This window comes from Pinus tabuliformis, chromosome 7, assembly GCF_031772625.1.
Source record: "Pinus tabuliformis cultivar Carrire ecotype Pingquan chromosome 7, CPIR1, whole genome shotgun sequence".
Classification (NCBI taxonomy): domain Eukaryota; kingdom Viridiplantae; phylum Streptophyta; class Pinopsida; order Pinales; family Pinaceae; genus Pinus; species Pinus tabuliformis.
The window spans coordinates 1,780,677,746-1,780,687,178 of NC_142293.1; positions in this window are offsets into that span (position 1 = coordinate 1,780,677,746).

Below are 9,433 nucleotides of genomic sequence, written 5' to 3' on the forward strand. Positions count from 1 at the left end.
GCAATGGGCATTGGGTACTAGCTCTTTACCCTTTACCTACTAATTTTCATCTTCATACCTGCAATAGTATCCAGTATTGTCTCCTTCTAGTTGAAGTCATTCCATAGCCTGCTAAAAATGGGAAGTTGTTTTTGGCTAGATGTCATAGCCAAAAAGTTTCCAAAAAGAACAAGACCTATTTAATGCAATGGGCATTGGGTACTAGCTCTTTACCCTTTACCTACTATTTTTCATCTTCAACGATTCTTTATATGTCACAATGCTTCTTGAATTTATGCCTTACGACGTTTCCTTTGCAACATCTGGTGCAAATGCTAGTCTAGTTCCTTTTATAAATGTTCACTACAGTTTTTAGCTTCTTGCATATGATTTTATTAGTCTTTTCTTTATTATGTAACAAATTATCCATGAATTGTTATGTAGCTATATTTAGTTCTCAATATATTCAATTTATCAGTAGTATGGAAAATGGTTAGGTTTAGATGCTTTATAGTTCTTATTGCCTGTTATGCATTCTCTGAAGCAAGGAGATGCAAAACGTTATTTCTCAGAGTCCATTATATTTGTAGCTTTGAAAGCCTAGAGGTGTTTGGGTGTACCCCCAATATTCTAATTTTCTTGTTCAAGATTTTGTTGATTTTAGCTTTTTAACCTAAACGAGGTCTCTATCTTGTTGCATCTCATGAAGCTTGAGACCTAAACAAAGAAGGATTCAAGAGAAAATCTCAAATGTAACACCGATGCAGAATCTGTTTGGGGTGAGTCTTTCTGGGAATTATGTGTTGCTAATACCTTCTTGATTATGGTTCATTTGTCTTTCTTATTCTACAAAGACAAGCTTCATTATATTTGTTTTAGTATCAGTTTTAAGTTGTTGGATCATGTTCTTTGTTTTAATGAGATAACTTATTTATAGGCATTTTATTGGGAACCCTTAAAGCATCTTAAAAATTAAAAATAAACAATTCCCGCATTTTTTATATTTGTTTTACTGTTGGAGTGGGTCCTAAAGCTATTTTTTTGTGTTTAACCTTGAATGCTTTTGATTTAGTGGTGCATGATTTGTTGATTTGAAATCTGGAGCTACAAATTTTATGCCTCGAAACTCTACTCCCTTAGAATTTTGGAATCTATTTCCTTGTGACTTATTATACTATTTCAAACTGGTACAAATTTGCGATAGACTCGCTCTTTCTCCCATTGACAAATCTGTAGAATTTGATGAAAACTTTGTTTCCCCCTACCTCCAAATGCTCTGTCACGTTTTGTCATAGTTCTTCAATTCATGCATTTGGATTTTTCTATCCTTCCTATAAATTGATTCATAAGGTTGCCATCCTCATCCCTAATCTCAATGACTTCACATCCACGTACATACTGGAGCCCAAACCTTTTTGGGACACTTAATTTTGATGCTTCTTAACCACTAAGTGGCTCTAAAAAAGGACGTACAGATAACAAAAAGAGAACATCATGTTCCTTGAGCCCATTCCATTCATACCTTATCTGTGATGTGTATCTTGAAACACTGTATGTAACCTTTACAGTAACAGTGGATGGTTTCACCTCTCCAATGTTTGGTTGCTTTACTTTGGTGATTTTGAACTCCTTGATTGGAACAACCATCCTAGACCATCCTCGAAAGCGAGTTTCTCCCTCATTATTAATATATGCTGCCAGTCGAGGCAACACATCTTGGATATATTCTCAATTTCCTATGTCGATTCCAAGCGAAAAAGATTGAAATTCCTCAGGAGGTAGTCATGGAGAGTTAGAAACTGTAGATTAAGTTTTGGAAGAGCCAAGCATAGAGATCAGCCCAGAGAAGCCCACAAGTTGGAACGGAGTGCTTCTTTGATCTCGTATTGTAATCTGCAAAGTATTGTAATTTTGATCTTTGAATTAATATTGAAGCCGCTAGGCCGCCTGTCTGAGGACAGTTTCGTAAAATTCAAAAGTACCTGGAGAAATAAAGCGAAGGCGTTGAAGAAGACCCAAGGAGAGAGGTCATTTCTGCTCGTATTCTCGGTGTGAGTAGTTTTGATTATTGCCATTAGATTTGCTATCCTCATCTTTTCATGATCTGGTTCAAATTAAGTTATCTCTTTGACTTTGCCCTTATTTTGGTATCAGAGCCTCGTTTCGGCCCTAAGTCTATAAACTACAGACAGAGTCTGAATTCAGACAGGAAGCCTTCGAAAAGCTTTTGTTATACAAACGCTGATTAGATAAAAGTTGCTTCAGTCAATCTCTGGTCTAGTTTATAAAGAACCATGTCGAACTTGTTAAGATCATTCTCAAACATCGATAGACGTATTGTTTTTGAAGTTGATTCTTGCTCTATAGAAAATGATCATATTGAACATGAAAAAGTAGAGGATTCCAAAAGATGGAACCCACCTGTTTTGAGTTCAAAAGAAATTTATTAGGTTCCATCTATGTTTAGTCTATCAAGAAAAAACTGGTTGAAAGAAGTTGAATTGAAAATTAAGATTTTTGGTCCTTCTGTACAGATAGTAGGTCTGAATTTATTTTCTGAAGATGAAATCAAAAATTCAAAAAATATGTTCAAGAGAAAAAGTTTTCTTATTTGCATTTTAGAGGGATAAGAATATGTTTAGTTCAATTATTTTGCCACGGGCTCAATACTCCATGTATAACTGAGGTCTTTAACAGACGGAACCATAACTATGACCATGCCCGAATTGGAACCATATTAGGAAATTTGTCTTCTAGTTGTCAGTATGGTACCATCTACCTAGATTATGCCATTAGTCTGTCTGATGTTCATTTAAAAGATTGCTGGAAAATCTTAGTCGGAGTCCAAGGTCTTGAGATGGTCGAAGATAGTGAATATCTGTCTGTGTTAGTTCAAATGTCATTCCAACTCACAAACACTATACATCCATGGTTAAAGCAACCAGTGTTAAAATATTGTGTAACCGTAGGAGTCAGTAATGCTCAAGTGGAAGGTGTTCATTATTACAAAGAAGCCCTTCCCAGTGACTGGTACATTCAATATAAATCTTTGGCATCAATAGACACTCCAAGAAATACAACCAAAAGAATGTTTGTAAGTATTGGTCATGTCCGCATACTACTTGATAGATCATCCATACCCAGACCAATCTTTATGCCACAAAAGCATGTGTTACCAACCATCTTAGAGTCTAAGCAACCATTGAACAACAGTTGCAAGTCTATTTCACGAAATGTGTATAATCATCCATCAAAAGAAACCACTATATCTATTCCATCAGATCAATTGTATATTCCTGAAGAAAAGCCATTTCTTGCTGTAAATAAGATGTTCCGGACATATGTATCTAATATCTCACCTGTAGAAGAATTCTAGTATGTCAATCATAGACATGTCAAAGGGGGAAAGTGGCCACCAAAAACTAAGTTTTGCACTTCCTCATCTCAGTCAAGACAACAACCCACAAGAGCTGACTGTGCACCACTCTTAGAGCATAACTCCCACAATCCCACTGATCTTGACCAAGTTTATCAGATAGGAAACTATCTCACCACTTGGTGTGCACATGCCGAAGATGTTCTTGATGATTTGGGTCAGCAATCAAATTTTATTAATGTAAATCTTAAGCTGCTCTATGAAGAGAAACAGTCTGAGAAAGCTGAAAAAGAAGAGAGGAGGAGAAGAAGACAGAAGAAAAAGGCCAAAGAAATTCCTAAATTTAGAATTGACATGAGCACTCCCAATTATTGGGACAAAGAAGAAGAGGAAGAAGACACAGAAGAAGCAATTACTGCCACTAGTGCAGAAGAGTCAACTTTAAAAACCTCTGGAAAGTTGACCAGAGTAAAGGAAGAAGCATACAAAGTAGAAAAACAATTTGCTTCAAAGAAAGAGATTATGACTCTTGATCAAGAAGCTTCTAAATTCCCTTCCTTTATTTTACCTTCTATAAATAACCAGAATAAAGCTCATGTGTTGAAAGAAGTCTCTAAATACCTACGAGTAGAAGAAGATCTATATGTTTCAAATTCCAGTGGGTATATTTTAGATCTAGACAATTCATCTGATTCAGGAGAATCGATCCGGATATGGACTGGTGCTCTGTATCAGATGCAGGTCACCACAAAATTAGATAATGTTTCCATAATGGTCCTAGTAGAGAAAAGAATGACAGGCATTGTATATGATTGGTGGATGGGACCATCAAACGAAGAGAGAAGAGCAGTCATGGAAGCAGGACTGGCCACATTAGAACTGTTACTGAAAACACAATTTGTTCCAGAGCCAGTGGATGAGAAAAAACAGTTGATAACAGAATTAAGCCATATGGAACTAAAAGATTTAAAATATCTTGATCAATTTGGCAAAGATTTCATGGCAAAAGTCTTTAAAGCTAATCTCTCTAATGATATTGCTAAAAAAATATCATTTTTGTCTAAGCTTCAGGGTAACTTAGGAGATCTCATTATGAAGGATCTTGATGTACAAAATAAGAAAATAGATCAAATATATTGGGTTGATCTTATTTTCAGGTGTATAGAGAAAGTTAAGTATTTGTGCTGGCAAAAGAAAGCACACGATATTACACCTAGTTCAGATGTCTGCAGAACAATGCTACCCTGGACACCTTTTAAAAAGAAGAAGAAAACAAAAAGGTACGGAAAATTTAGACCCAAGTGAGGAGGAAGCCTATCAGAAAATTTAAATTTTTAAAAAAGAGAAAGAAACCAAGAAACAACAATTGTTGTTTCATTTGCAAACAAGAAGGCCATTTCGCACGCAAATGTCCTAATAGTTCCTCTTCTAAACTAAAATCTTGTTTTGAGATTGAGGAATTCAAGGATGACTGGTCTGTAGTCGATTCAGAAGATGAAGTTTCTGATGTATATATTTTAACAGAAGCTTCAGAAGATGAAGGTAATGTCGAAGCTAGTGTACAAAAGATGAATGTGTGTAATTATTGTTCTGATGATGATGTTTTTGAAGAATTGCATTATAGTGATCAATCAGATGAAAGTGAAATAGAAGAAACTGAAGACACCACAGATGTTTCAAACGATGAGACTGCTTCAGAAAGCTCACAACAAACAGGTAAGAAGCCGATTACAGTATTGCCAGAATTAAATTCTTTTTTCCCATATCAAAATAATATTGTTGCTTCTACAAGTTTAAAAATTCCAGAAAATAATAGAGTTGAAGAGCAAGCTCTATTAAAAAAGATTATTAAAACGAATAGCCTCATTTATATTCCAGTACAAGTGCAAGTTCGAAATGAATGGATAAATGTTGATGCATTCATAGATACTGGAGGATCAAATAATTTGGCCCATCCATATTTGTTTAAATCTCTTTGGAAACCACTTCAAAATATTCTTGTGTCTGAAACAGTGGGGGGATCTATTCAATTGACGCATTATGCTGATAACATATCCTTGAAAGTTGGGGGGAATATAGTAAAAATCTCTGTTATTCAGCATTTTGATCCATTAGCAAGCTTAATGCTTGGAATGCCTTTTATTAACTCTGTGCTCCCAGTCACTATCAGTGAAGATAAGCTGATAATTAATTTAAAGAAGAAGGCTATTGTTGTGCCTCGATTATTCATAGCAAATTCAGAGGCGCGAAAAGAGAATAGTCAAAAGAAAGCTGGAGCAAGAAAACCTCTTAAAGACTCCAATAATTGGCAAGAATTTTTGCAATTGTATGAAGAAATAATGGAGTTAAAAAATAAACAAAAGGCATGCACTGACCTAAATTGGTCCGCTGAGCAGATTTCTATTCATGACAGATTGTTGAAAAGTTGTTCAAACAATCCTCAACAATTTTGGACAGTAGAAAGCCCAAAGCAGGAGATAGTGACTCTACATGACAATGGAGTCAAGGGAAAACTAATTCCATGCACCCCCACAGATGAACAAGAAATTAAGAGACAGATAAGTGAGCTGTTAAGTATGAATCTTATTGAACCTAGTATGTCTCATTACTCTTGTTCAGCGTTTCTGGTTAGAAACCATTCAGAAATAGTCAGAGGTAAGCCCAGAATGGTAATTAACTATAAACCTCTGAATGCTATCACTCAGGGTTTTCATTACCCTTTGCCGAGGCCAGAAACCATTATGCAAAAAATTCAAAATAGTAAAGTATTCAGCAAGTTTGACATGAAGTCTAGATACTATCAAATATAGATCCAAGAAGAAGATAGGCATAAAACTGCCTTCACATGCCCTGCAGGTTTTTATCAATGGAAGGTGGTACCTTTCGGTCTCAAAAATGCCCCTGCATTCTTCCAAAGAAGAATGGATTTTATTTTTGGAAAATATGATTTCATTGTAACATATATAGATGATATACTTGTACATAGTCTGGAACTTGAAACCCATCTAAAGCATTTAGAGATTTTTCCAAGTGAAGTTCAAAATCATGGCATAGTCCTTTTTGAAAAGAAAATGGTTTTTTTTCAAGATAGTATAGACTTTTTGGGGATTAAAGTAGTCAATGGGAAAATCCAAATGCGGCCCCATGTTCTTACTGAATTGTCTCAATTTCCAGATGAACTAAAAGACACAAACAATTCATCTATTTTTAGGTGTCTTAAATTATGTGCACAGATATATTCCTAGGTTGTCCGAGAAAACAGCCCCAATCAGAAAACATCTCAGAGAAGGATGGTCAGTAGAAGCCACTGCAGCAGTTAAAGAGCTTAAATCAGAATGTTAGCAACTTCCAAAGTTACAACCACCAGGTGATGGACTTCTGATTTTACAAACTGATGCTTCTGATAGTTTTTGGGCAGCAGTTCTTTTTGAGAAACGGGAGAATGAAGAAGAAAAACTTTGTGCATATGCCTCAAGTGAATTCTCTCCCAGTCAAAAGAATTATTTTATTGCTGAAAAGGAAACTTTAGCAATTTTTAATGGGATACAGAAATTTGAACTATATCTGGCACCAGTAAAGTTTCTTATAAGGACTGATTCAATGAACTTCAAGTATTTCTTGTCTGCCAAGATTTCAAGACAGCTTGCTAGAGGAAGGTTGCTCTCATGGCAGATTTGGTTTCAACAATTTGATTTTGATGTTGAATGGATACCCGGTAATTCTAATTCTTTAGTAGACTCTTTAACTAGAGATATGAATAAGGCATTCTTTACATCACCAGAAAATTTCTTTATAATACCAGGAAAGGGACCCCAAGATAATAATTTCAATACATTTGTAGACAGATTCAGAATTCTTGAAGCCATGTGAGTCATATAATAGAAGAAATCAAGAAAGTGGTAGGTTTGCGACTAAGGAGGAATCAGTGGATCCGAAAATGCCAAGCATGGTAGTCTAAGAATGTTGGCATATCATTAGGCCTAGATGCTAATCTAGTAAAGGTTTACCCTTTACCCAACATGAAGGTAAAAATATATTTCAAAAGTTTATCAGATCTATGATCCAGCCAATTTACTGAAAACATGATCTGGATCCTCAAGGCCTTGAATTATTACCAGTTTATTGGTGGAATAGAATTTGCTCTAAGCATTTACACACCGGAGCTCGAATTCTGGATTTAGAAGCTATTCCAATCAAAGGTGATTTAGAAAAATATCTCTTGTCATTAAAAATCCCTGATATCTTTGAGGAACTTGAAGCATCTTTTCTACAAAGGTTTGATGAAAATTATGCACCTAATGACACATCTCCCCAATATGAAATTTTTGAAAATTTTGCTGATTAGGAGATTAAATAAGGATTTTGTAAGAAGAAGCCATCTATCATAACTTCCTAGTGCATCCATAGAACTTTGCAATATCTAAGGACTTTCTCATCCCCCTGGGATTATCAAAGTCTAAGATTAAGAGAAATTATTTCTCCAAATCCATTTGAGCAAGTATTCTATCACGAGACATCTGGAGAAAACAAGTCCAGTAATAATGTAAATATGATCAAACAACTGGCTCTGTGGTTCAAAGAATTTGGAAGTTTAAGATTAACAGAAAAAGGGCAGGTTTTACAAAAAATGGATGAACTACAAGAAGAATCGAAAGTTTTAAGATTCGTGATTAACCAAAAGGCATTAATCACAATTAGCATTACCTCAGGAAATTGGAATAACAATGTAGTTCATATCATTAGTTTAATGTTGTCAAATAAAATCTGTACTTCAATTATTTTTTAGTTAGGATGGAAATTGAAGACATACATCAATGAAAATTGCAGATTGTGGGTTCAACATGCAATAGAGACTTCCACCAACATGTTTCAGATATTTAAATGGGAGCTTCTAGATGGCATAGAGCTGGCAGTACAACCTTCACCGGCGTTCAAAAAAGCTTTTAAAGATTCTTTCCTCAATATCGACATAAATCCACTACCTTTTCTAAAACAATGTGTTATAGACATATTTGGGCATTGCAACCCCAATCATATATGTCCATAAACCAAGGGCTTCTAAGTCCCTAAAAGTGTTGTTTCACACCCTAAAGGAACAAGGTCAGCTGATTACATCATCTCCCAGAAGTTCTCCATGGAAAACTGCTCAGAACTGGTCAAAACTGGACCATACAGACTGCTCAGTGCTAAGGGTGCGATGCATCTCACCTGCCACATGCAAAAAGTGTGATGCATACTAAAAAGCCCTTCTGTAGGGTGCAATGGGTGAGAGTAGACAAATGGCAGAGATAGTTTGCAAGGTGGATGATCATGGAATCTTCCAGAAACTTCTCCTGTGACACTTGCCTCTCTGAATTCGCCCAGGGATGAGTAAGAGATCATGAATCTCCAAGTGGAACCAAGAACTATCAGAGAGAGGACACTAATCAAAATCCTAGAAGTTGACTCTCTCCCCTGCAAACATCTATATATGGATTCCTCATCCCAGAGATCCAGAGGCTGGAATCTTGTATTTTGTAAGGAAGTGTTGTTGGTTTCTTTGTGGAACATCATAGTGTTGGGTGATCTAAGCTTTTGATGAGGTGAAGAAGGGCTTTCATGTTGGGAGGATGACGTTAGGTCAGATCAATGGGTTGTAATCCTCTCTTCTACTCTTTCTATTAATAAAGCTATTTAAGTTTTCCTCCACATTGTTGTATGTTTGAGTTGATATATGCATTTGTGTGGCAAATATATATATGATCCTGTATTGCTTATGATTGTAGATCTCTATGCTTTGATGGTATTATGCTGCTTTGACTCTACAGGTGCTCTTTGAAGCAGGACAAACAAGGAAGAAGCGGCAAAGATCTGTCAGGGGGAGAGGAAACAAGCAAGAAGCCAAGCGAAAGACTGAGGTTGGTCCTCTTTGCTTCTCTCTCATCTACTTCTCATAAAGGAAAACACAAGTAACTTTAGTTTGTTTGTTTCTAAGATAGCTACCTGTCTTAGTGGGACTAGCAGCTCTGAATGGACACTAGATTTCCCAATAACAAAATGGCAACCATACTGGGGAGCAAATAGTTTGTTTGCTTGTTT